Source organism: Somniosus microcephalus, chromosome 24 (assembly GCF_052327205.1).
Source record: "Somniosus microcephalus isolate GS21.2 chromosome 24, FLI_Smic_1.0, whole genome shotgun sequence".
NCBI classification, from domain to species: Eukaryota; Metazoa; Chordata; class Chondrichthyes; order Squaliformes; family Somniosidae; genus Somniosus; species Somniosus microcephalus.
In genome coordinates this window covers 41,341,439-41,353,224 of record NC_141010.1, presented here as the reverse complement: position 1 = coordinate 41,353,224, position 11,786 = coordinate 41,341,439, and the positions used below count along the sequence as shown (strand labels likewise).

General features: G+C 48.6%; 1 pseudogene; it reads left to right on the top strand.

Annotated features, from left to right (window-relative positions):
* Window positions 1-9,115: 9,115 nt before the first annotated feature.
* LOC147101270 (uncharacterized) lies at window positions 9,116-10,063 on the top strand (annotated as a pseudogene).
* The last annotated feature ends 1,723 nt before the right edge of the window (window positions 10,064-11,786 follow it).

Here is an 11,786-nt window from a genome sequence, read left to right as displayed (position 1 = left end):
AGCAGAAAGCAGAAGGCTGCTCCATTTAAGAACGCAGCGGCCATTGTGCTCTCTCTGCCGATGAGATGAGGCAGCTCCGCAGCCTAAAGGTGTTGAATCCGTGATTCTTAAAGTATGATGTTTTCCAATAACTAGAAGGAGGCTGTAAATTAACAATCAACAGGTGTTTACTGGAGGAGGGTAGTCTAAAGACTAACAGTACAGAGGCATGCTCAAGGCTTATATACAGGTGTGGTCACTGCCGGTACTACAGTATACAGGAGCTGTAAAAGTAGTTCTCTCTTAAAGGTACATACACTACAAAAGGGATGAAGCCTGGAGGAAGAAGCAAAGGTAAATAATCTGAATAAAACTCTTTAGACTCACCTCACACACTTACCTCTCCACACTTGCACTCATCACTCACCTGCACACTGGACATTTCCGCCCCTCTGACCCCTGCAGACCCACGGTTCGCCTCGCTGACCCTGGCGAGGTTCGGAGCTGTCGGGAAGCCTGCACTTTAGGGCTCAAAATAGTGATTAGCCAAAAACTGCCTGTTAACTACCTGTTAAAAGGCAGTTAATTGGCACTAATCCCCTTCCCGCCTCGAGGAGATAGGACCCGCCTCCTGGGATGATGGCACGGAGGCAGGTTGGGGGCGGGATGGGTACCCGTTCCCAGATTCTGCCCTTTTCCCGGCAGTCCCGTCTCCATACCTGCCTCCCCAGGGCAGGGAATATTGCCCCCATGGTGTGCGCTCTCGGTGAGAATGGAAGCGAGCGTGAGTGTGATGCCGCACACCAGGATCACGCATGCTGAGTGACCACTTAGGTGAGGTAACAAAAGATTGCTGGCCCCTGTGGAACTCTACAGCGGTACAAGTGAGTGCCTTTGGGGGGTGGGAGAAGGGTAGGGGAAGAATAGAAAATGTAGGAAAATAGAAAATTTAAAGAAAACAGAGAAGGAAAAAAAATCAAATAATTGGAATAACACCCAGAGATTGGTTTGAATGTGGAACTCGCTACCACATGGAGTAGTTGAGGCGAATAGCATGGATGTATTTAAGGGGAAGCTAGATAAATGCATGAGGGAGAAAGGAACAGAAGGATATGCTGATAGGGTGAGATAAGGAGGGATGGGAGGAAGTCATGTGCAGCGTAAACACCAGCATGGGCCAGTTGGGCCGAATGGCCTGTTTCTGTTCTGTAAATTCTATGTACGAAATGATATGGCTCCTCAGTGCTGGCCTTGCACCCCAAAATTCAACTTGCTGTTATCCGCTAGAGCTGGAAAATGTGTATCCGCATAATGAACTTGCATTCGTATAGCGCCTTTCGTAGCCTCAGGACATCCCAAAGTACTTTAAAGTGCAGGCAAATGCAGGAGCCAACTTGCACACAGCGAGGTCCCACGAACTGCGATGAGATAATTGACCAGATTGTGTGTTTTTAGCGATGTTGGTTGTGGGATAATTGTTGGCCAGGATACCAGCAGATTGCTTTGTTCTTCTTTCAACGGCGCCGCGGGATCTTTTTCATCCACCTGAGAGGGCAGACGGGGCCCCGGATTTACGTCTCATCCAAAAAACGGCACCTCTGACAATGTAGCATTCCCTCAGTACATTTGCGATCCGGTCCCACTAGCATGACGCTCAGTGAAAATGAAATCATAGAATCATTGAATGCTACAGCACAAACCGAGGCCATTCAGCCCATCGTGCCTGTGCCTCTTTGAAAGTGCTATCCAATCAGTCCCACTCCCCTGCTCTTTCCCCAGAGCCCTGCAAATTTCTCCCCTTCACCCATTTATCCAATTCATTTTTGAAAGTTACTGGCGAATCTGCTGCCACCACCTTTTCAGGCAGCGCATTCCAGATCACAATAACCCACTGTGTAAAAAAATTCTCCTCATCTCACTTCTGGCTCGTTTGCCCATTATCTTAAATCTGTGTTCTCTGGCTACCAACCCTCCGGCCAGTGGAAACATTTTCTCCTTACTTACTCTCGCAAAACCCTTCATGATTTTGAACATTTCTATCAAATCTCCTCTTAGCATTCCCTGCTCTAAGAAGAACAATCCCAGCTTCTCCAGTCTCTCCACGTAACTGAAGTCTCTCACCCCTGGTACCATTCTAGTAAATCTCCTCTGCGCCCTCTCCAAGGCCTTGATGACCCTACTGAAGTGTGGTGCCCAGAAGTGGACACAATATTGCAGAATGTTGAAGGTGGTGCTGAGTGCCTGAGGTTGAGAGTTCCGGCTGGAACTGGTTGAGATTGTGTCTACAGTGCTCGGGCGCAAATCATCTTTGATCTTCACTCTGCTGTACTTGCTGCTGTTTGTAGTGTAAACATGGTCTCAAGCCATCATGTTTCCTAAACAGTGAGTTGCGACGTGGAGACAGGGGACTGATAGAAGACAGGGGACATGACTGTAAGCAATGGCTCTTATCACAACCAAAGGGAAATCACAACAGCTGGCAGTACCGAAAGGTCTCAGCAAGCTACCAGTAGGGCAGCTTGTACCTCTTCGCCGGGAGCAAGCGGGAGCCAAGCGCAGGCAGCGCAAGGAGCGCACGTCAACCCAAGCACCCCACCCACCCGTCCCTTCAACCACTGTCTGCCCCACCTGTGACAGAGACTGTAGGTTCCGCATTGGACTCATCAGTCACCTGAGAACTCATTTTTAATGTGGAAGCAAGTCATCCTCAGTTCCGAGGGACTGCCTAAGAAGAAGAAGTAGGGCAGCTTGTGTCACACACACTGAGATCAGCAACCCCACAGATACAAATATGTTTTCCAGCGATAGTTTATATTGCATTTATAGCTGCATTTATATTACAGAACGGCATCAATAGATATGGTTCTATAGTAGTCTTGGCTCCATCTAGTTTGCACTGTAGATTGGAGCAGCAGTAACAGATAAACTATGTGTGTACATGCAACTAATTGAAAGTTGAATTTGCAACCCCAGTGCTGGCTATTGGATCGTGCCCAGTAATAGATATTCGTTTAGAACATTCTTTGCAATCTTTGCAAATATGTTCTTTAAACATAAAACAAATATGAATTAAGATGGGCTGGTGTGTTAACTGCATTATATTAATTTGTTTGATGCGTGAGTGCTGTTTTTATTTTATCAATATCTCTAAACACTTCATGCTTTAAAGCATCTTCCACATATGTCATAGGCTCATAGAATAATACAGCAGTAAATGAGGCCATTTGGCCCATCGTGCCTGTGCCGGCTTTTTGAAAGAGCTATCCAATTAGCCCCACTCTCCTGCTCTTTCCCCACAGCCCTGCGATTTTTTTTTTCCTTTTCAAATATTTATCCAATTTCCTTTTGAAAGTTACTGTTGAATCTGCTTCCACCGCCCTTTCAGGCAGTGCATTCAGATCATAACAGCTCACCGCATCAAAAAATTCTCCTCATCTCCCTCCGCTAGTTCTTTTGCCAATTATCTTAACTGTGTGTCCTCTGGTTACCGACAACGTTCCCTATAAGCTGTGCAGCCGCACCGTTCTCTGCCGGTCCCGCACAGTCGGGTCTGGCTTTTTCTATGTTAAAGTTCTGTTATTGGGCCCGCAGTCCCTTAAAGGAGCCGCACACACACACACAAAAAATTACGGGAAACTTTGGTTACCGACCCTCCTGCCAGTGGAAACAGGTTCTCCCTATCTATTCTATCAAACTCCCTCATCATTTTGAACACCTCTATTAAATCTCCCCTTAACTTTCCCTGCTCTCGGGAGTATAATCCCAGCTTCTCCAGTCTCTCCGCATAACTGAAGTCTCTCATCTTTGGTACCATTCTGGTAAATCTCCTCTGCCCCCTCCCCAGGGCCGTCAAAGTGATTTCTTTCATCATCATATTAAGAAAGGCTGATTTGAAATTACAACGCTGTATACTTGATCAGGCTCTACTAGCAAGGAGCGACACTAGCAGGGAGCACTGCGTGGGCGAAATCGCACAGACACAGCCCTGATTTACTGTCCATTTAAATTAATGGACTAAAATTGAGGCACTGTGGGCCCATGATTTCATGACCGGAGCTCCCTGCGAGTGTCGCTCCTAACTGGGAATGTCCAATCGCTCACTTCACTGTTTGAGCATTGCCTTTATTTCACTGATAGCTTAAACAATCCACACATAAAAGCATAGCCCCCTTAGGGCCTTCATATTCCTAATAAGATATGGCAATTATCTTGCCTTACTTTGGTGTGACAAATTCAGGTATGCTATCGATACCTTTCTTGGGTTCAGTGGCATCAGTGGCTCCCATAAGCACTCTGAGTGTCTTACTTTTCTGCGTCTGGACTCGCACTACCCCAAATCTACTTGCACAATAGCATAACCTAGGAGTGTAATGATAATATTCCTTTGTGACCTGACCAGATGTTGGTGGCAGTCTCTCAAAAGCCTGACTAAGCAAACATTTGGTAAGATGGTCTCCTCTACATTGGGGAGACCAAACGCAGATTGGGTGACCGCTTTGCGGAACACCTCCGTTCAGTCCGTAAGGGTGACCCCGAGCTTCCGGTCGCCTGTCATTTTAATTCACCGCCCCATTCCCACTCGGACCTCACCGTCCTCGGCCTCTTGCATTGTTCCACGGAAGCTCAACGTAAACTTGAGGAACAGCACCTCATCTTCCGATTAGGCACTTTACAGCCTTCCGGACTCAATATCGACTTCAACAATTTCAGATCATAACCTCGGCCCCTATTACATTTTTACTTATATTTTTTATCCACACCTTTGTTTTGGCCTTCCCCCCCACCCCCCTCCCTTTATTTTCTTTTTTTCTCTCTCCCACATGGCAGCTGTGTAAGATTCGCAAAATTTGTGCATTTCCCCGAAGGTTATTATCGATAAAAGGGACCCTGCATGGACATTTCTTTTGAAATTAAAAACAGTACCCAAGATGGCGTCCGTGCCTCGTGGCAGAAAGCCTGCGGGTCTCCAAAATGGATTCTGCAGCCCAGGCAGTTTGAGGGAAATCGAAACTAAGGCTGCAGGTTTCCTGTGAAAAGGACTTTGTGATTTGGGACCCAGACAGACTGTGAATTATGTATTAGGCCGAATTAGAGGCAGATCTGAATTCAATGAGGCCTACAGTTAAAGCCATCAAACAGTCTGCATACATAATCGTAAACAGATTAAACACATCCATCGAGGCTGGACAAGCCCATCAAGGACTTTCAGGACAATACAAGTCAATTATCGGGCCGGTAGATGCAATTACCGGCCATCTAAAAACCCATCAGTATAGATCGCTACCATTATTTTAACTAGCCCGCCAAAAATAAAACAAAGAACTAACCTGATTTGGCGGGCAGATAAGGGTTTTCGACGAAGGTATAATTGAAGGCCCCCAGGTAGCAAGGAGGGGTCGTGTGTTGGAAGAAGAAGAAGAAGACTGCTGCTCGGCTGCTGTCGGTATTGCCGCTCCCCGGTCCTTCGGCCCCTTGCCCTCGTGGCTGCCGCTCTTTCCCCCGTCCCGCGCTTACCCCCTGGCCTTTGCCCGTGCCCTCTCCAACTCCATCTGGACTCGCCCCGACACCGGGTCGGGTGAACACGGGCAATTCAGGCCAGGCGAAGCGGGACGCGATGAGGGGAGGAGGAAGACCACCCGGGGAAGGCCAACTGAGGGTAGGCTTTATCGGGCCTTCAGCCTCAGCCGACCTGCGAGTATCTTCAGTCAAACTCAAGCTGTTGGCGAAGAATCATCCCTGCAAAGTAAAGTACCCAAGCAGAGACTGTAACTTTGGGGTACTCGAACCTGGACAACGCCCTTGCAGCACCCGGAGCCCACGTGACGACGGCAGACTCCAGAGAGCACCAAGAGCGAACCCCGAACCCAACCGCTGTTTTGAGTCTAACAAACCCTTTTCATTGGTGAGCATGAATTCTGACCCCTCATAGATTAACCTAGTTAGGCATAGAGGGTGGGTTAAGGATAAGGGGATTGTTAAGATAGTTGTTTTCCCTCGATGTGCCGTGTGTTCACCATTCCCTGTATTATTATGAATCTCTTGTCATTTTTGCCTGTAGAAGTGTACACTAATAATTTTCCATAAGATCGTATCAAGTTTTCCTCTTCAATAAAATCTTGGTTTTGTTTGCATCCAACCACCTGTCTACTCGAGTTTTCTCTGTATCGCTGCCTGTATCTAAGTCCGGTGTCCAGAACCCAGGGGGCAAGGGATTCAAACCGCTCAAGGAAGGTAGTCAGAGGCAAAGCTGACTGACCCAAACACGCCTGTGCAAAACCCCCTACAGAAATGGCGACCGCGGCAGGCCACCGGCAACAAGGTTGCGATATGGTAGACAGTGGTGGAGCGAACCGTGATGGAGGAAAGGATTTCTGATTATGTTTTTAGCAAGGTGAATATCACTAAGAAGTGGATCACCACTCTGTTAAAGGCTGGGTGCCCGGTAGATGCAGCAGCCAAGTGGACAGAGGGAAAGAAACACAAGAAGTCCTTAGAGAAAGCAGTTTGGCTGATGTGCTTTAAAAAGCAGATCCAGCTTCTGGACGGGCTCGTTGCTGCACAAGCAATCGAGTTAAGGGAGTCGGCCTTGGAGATCCAGGATAAGGCGGGGGAAAAGTTGTTAGTAGCTCTGCAGGCTTTGAACCAAGAAAGAGTATATCTAATACACAAGGCCCAGTTGGAATACCTACGGTGTCAAGTCACTGAGGCCAAGGGAAATGAGTCAAGGTTGCAGGAGAAAAACGCCCGCATGGCAAGGCAGGTTAGGGAACAGGAAGAGAAAGTACAGGAGGTAAAAGCCGCTTACAAGCTAGCTAAGGAACAGGGGGTTGAGGAAGCAGACCACGGCCCCTGCCAAGAGAAAATAGAGAATCTGAGCCGGGCCCTCCAGAAGGCAAAAGGCATGGTATGCCTGATAAGCCCAAAGGCAGGTCAGGCAGATTTTATGGGGAACGAGGAGAGAACAGTTCCAGTGTCACCGGTAGTGGCTAGGGACGACCCGGTTGAGAGAGAGGAGACCTCACGACCACCACCCATCACGCCAAGTTTCAGTGAGGTCTGGCAGCAAGGGAGAGTGGAGCCAGAAGTGGAGGCGGAGGTAGAGCAACCTCCGCCCGAAAAGTCGGAACCGGAGCCGATGTGTCCAGCGCGGCATCGGAGGTTCGGCCCACCCGCCAATGGCGAAGATGAGGGACCCCTCCAAAACCAGTTCGTATTACCCTTTAACACCCAACAGCTTAGGGTTATGGTCAACCATATCACAAAGCTTTCCGTCAAGGGAGACCTCTCGATCCACTTCAGGGAAATAGAGTAGGCCGCCAGCGTCAACGACTGCGATGACGCTGAAAAGGCCAAGATGCTGCTATTCTCCCTGGAGAGTAATCTCCTCCAAGCCCTCTCTGAAGAGTGTAAGAGGGGACAGAGCGGGTATGAGGAGCTTAGGGACGCGGTTCTGGAGGCCATGGGGATGGATGAGGGAAGTCCTTTCTCCCATGTGGAGAAGACGGTACAGCTCTCAGGGGAGACCCCGCAGGCTTTTGTGGACCGGTTGTGGCCGGTATACCGGAAAGCCTGCCAGGGGACGCGGGACAGGGGATTCCTGAACGGGGGTTCTCTGACACGTTGGCTCCGTTGTCTAGTGGCGAACAGCTTGCCACAGATCCGGACCAAGGCAGAAGCCTGGTTTGACCCCAAAGATCCCCAGACCACAGAGATCACGGTAATTATACAGCTCACTCTGGCCTATAAAAATGGTAGGGGAGCCGATGCGCACCCACCCAAGTGTAAGCTGCATGAGGTAAAACCCGGACCGGGTAGGAAAGAGTGGCACCAGGAAGGGAGTAACCCCCACAACACAAAGACCAATTGTTACGGGTGTGGGAAGGATGGTCACTGGCGGAAGGAATGTAAGAACCCTTGGAAGGATAACAAGGGAAAGCATCCCACAGCCCTGGCCCAAAAGACGGGGGTAGGGGCCACTTACGCAAAGGTTGAGTCGCTTTTGGACGCCATGAGGTCCTTACTGACTGGCATGGGGAGAGTAGCAGCCGCCACCGGTGCTCTCATCCCGTCAGCCCCATCCAACCCACAACCGTGACTAGAGCCGGCGCAGCCTGTGTATCTGTGCTCGCTCCGATATGATGAGTGGAGGAGACCCATGATGGAGATGGAGGTGGAAAAGGTAGCGGGGACCTATCTGTTGGACATGGGGGCGTCATGCACCGTGATCTACTCAGCTAACCCCACCACCTCACCTCTCTCTAGCGGTGTCCCATACAGTCTATCGGGGATCACGGGCAAGGAGCAGGCTGGCTCGGTTTCCATCCCGCTCGCCATTCGGATAGGACCGCTCCGCTCCACGTGGACATGCGTCCTGATGAATTGGGAAGTGGAGGGTGGAAGAGGGGTCCTGGGGGCCGATTTTATCATAGGTCATGGGATCCTGGTGGATTTAAGGAATCACTGCCTCTGGGGAGCAGGAAAGGTAAAGGACGGCAAGATCATAGTTATCCCGGGTAAGGAAGGGAAGGGGACCCTCTGCACCATGAAGCCCAAAGAGGATTACAACCTCGGGCTCATGGTCAGCAACACCCCACCAGAGTTCCAGGCATTTGTGCAGGCCCATCTGGCCGCATTTGCCACTCACAAACACGACTGCGGGAGGGTCACAGGGTTTTAGGTCAGAGTAGACGGGGACCCCATGGCCCAACCACAGAAACAGTATAACTTCCCCAGGGAAGCAGAGCCGGACATGGAAGCAGCCATCTCCACAGCAGACCTGGGAGTGGAACAGCGAGCGCGGCGACTATAAGAGGAGCGGCGAGCAGCGAGGCCCGACCACAGCGGACCTGGGAGTGGAACAGCGAGCACGGTGACTATAAGAGGAGCAGCGAGCAGCGAGGCTTACCAATTCAGCAGCGGGGGGAAGAGGTAAAAACTAATCAAAGTGTGACATCACCAGGAAGCAGGTAAGTGATTGGTTGGTGAGTATTTCTCTCTTTTTTAAACTTTAACTCCGTGGTTTATAGTTACTAAGGTCTCTCTGGTGTAGCGGGGACTGTTGGTAAACCATTTAACTGTAGTGTAATTAGTGGGATTGATTGATTTAATTTAAATTCAATTAGTTAAAGGGTAAGTCATGGCAGGACAGCCCGGCCACATGGTATGCTCCTCCTGCGATATGTCGGAACTCAGGGACACAGCCTGTGTCCCTGAAAACTACACGTGCAGGAAGTGCATCCAGCTGCAGCTACTGACAGACCGCATTGCAGCACTGGAGCTGTGATTGGATGCATACTGGAGCGTTCGCGATGCTCAGGACATCGTGAGTAGCATGTTTACAGAGTTGGACACACCGCAGGTAGAGGTTGGACAGGAAGAAAGGGAATGGGTGACCAACAGGCAGCGTACTAGGCGCAGGCAGGTAGTGCAGGGGTCCCCTGTGGACATCCCCCTCTCAAACAGATACACCACTTTGAGTGCTGTTGGGGGGGATGGCTTATCAGAGGAAAGCAGCAGCAGCCAACTTCCTGGCACCAGGGGTGGCTCTGCTGCACAGCATGGGAGGAAAAAGAGTGGGAGAGCTATAGTAATAGGAGATTCTATTGTAAGGGGAATAGATAGGTGTTTCTGCGGCTGCAAACGAGACTCCAGGATGGTGTGTTGCCTCCCTGGTGCAAGGGTCAAGGATGTCTCAGAGCGGCTGCAGAACATCTTGAAAGGGGAGGGTGAACAGCCAGTTGTGGTGCATATAGGCATCAATGATATAGGTAAAAAGTGGGATGAGGTCCTAAAAGCGGAATATAGGGAGTTAGGAGGTAAATTAAAAAATAGGACCTCAAAGGTAGTAATCTCAGGATTACTACCAGTGCCACATGCTAGTCAGAGTAGAAATAGAAGGATATTTCAGATGAATACGTGGCTAGAGGAATGGTGCAAGGGGGAGGGATTCAAGTTCCTGGGATATTGGAACCGGTTCTGGGGGAGGTGAGACCAGTTCAAACCGGACGGTCTGTACCTGGGCAGGGCTGGAACCGATGTCCTAGGGGGAGTGTTTGCTAGTGCTCTGGGGGAGGGTTTAAACTAAAATGGCAGGGGGTTGGGAACCTGAGCAGGGAGACAGAGGAAAGGGAAACAAGGATTAAAGCAAAAGATAGGAAGGCGAAAAACAAAAGTGGCAGTCAGAGAAATCAACAGTTTAAATCAAATGCGGCAACAGTAAATAATAATTCTAATAGGTCTAAGAACATTATAAACACAAGCCTGAAGGCTTCGTGTCTTAATGCGAGGAGCATTCGTAATAAGGTGGATTAATTGGCTGCGCAAATAGAGGTAAACGAATATGATTTGGTTGGGATTACGGAAGCGTGGCTCAAGGATGGCCAAGGCTGGGAACTCAACATCCAGGGGTATTCGATATTCAGGAAAGATAGGCAAAAAGGAAAGGGAGGTGGGGTAGCATTACTGGTTAAAGAAGGGATTAACACAATTGTAATGAAGGATATTAGCTCTGATGATGTGGAATCTGTATGGGTAGAATTGAGAAATACTAAGGGGAAGAAAACATTAGTGGGAGTGGTTTATAGACCTCCAAACAGTAAGGCAGAGGTTGGGGATGGCATTAAAAGGGAAATTAAAGAAGCATGCAATAAGGGCACAGCAGTCATCATGGGTGACTTTAATCTACATATAGATTGGGCTAACCAAATTAGTAACAATACTGTGGAGGAGGAATTCCTGGAGTGTTTACAGGATGGTTTCCTGGACCAATATGTTGAGGAACCAACCAGAGATCACGCCATCTTAGATTGGGTATTATGTAACGAGAAAGGATTAATTAGCAATCTTGTTGTGCGAGGCCCCTTGGGTCAGAGCGATCATAATATGGTCGAATTCTTCATTAAGCTGGAGAATGAAGTAGTTGACTCAGAGACTAGGGTCCTCAATTTAAATAAAGGAAACTACGATGGTCTGAGGAGCGAGTTGGGTAGGATTGATTGGGGATTGTCACTCAAAGGGTTGACGGTGGATAGGCAATGGCAAACATTCAAAGACCGAATGGATGAACTACAGAATTTGTTCATCCCAGTTTGGCATAAAAATAAAACAAAAAAGGTGACTCAACCATGGATAACAAGGGAAATTAGGGATAGCATAAGATCCAAGGAGAGGTCATATAAATTGGCCAGAAAAAGCAATAATCCTGAGGATTGGGAGCAGTTTAGGATTCAACAAAGGAGGACAAAGGGATTAATTAAGAAAGGGAAAATAGATTATGAGAGTAAGCTTGCCGGGAACATAAAAACTGACTGTAAAAGCTTTTATAGATATGTGAAGAGAAAAAGATTGATGAAGTCAAGTGTAGGTCCCTTGCAGTCAGAATCAGGGGAATTTATAATGGGGAACAAAGAAATGGCTGACCAACTAAATACATATTTTCGTTCTGTCTTCACAAAGGAGGACACAAATAACCTCCCAGAGATGCCGGGGAACATAGGGTCTGATGAAAGGGTGGAACTGAAAGAAATCAGTATTTGTAGGGAAATGGTGTTAGAAAAATTGATGGGACTGAAGGCCGATAAATCCCCAGGGCCTGATAATCTACATCCTAGGGTACTTAAGGAAGTGGCCCTAGAAATAGTAGATGCATTACTGGTCATCTTCCAGAATTCGATAGACTCTGGAACAGTACCCATGGATTGGAGGGTAGCTAATGTTACCCCACTATTCAAAAAAGGTGGTAGAGAAAAAGCGGGGAATTATAGACCGGTAAGCCTGACATCGGTAGTGGGGAAAATGCTAGAGTCCAT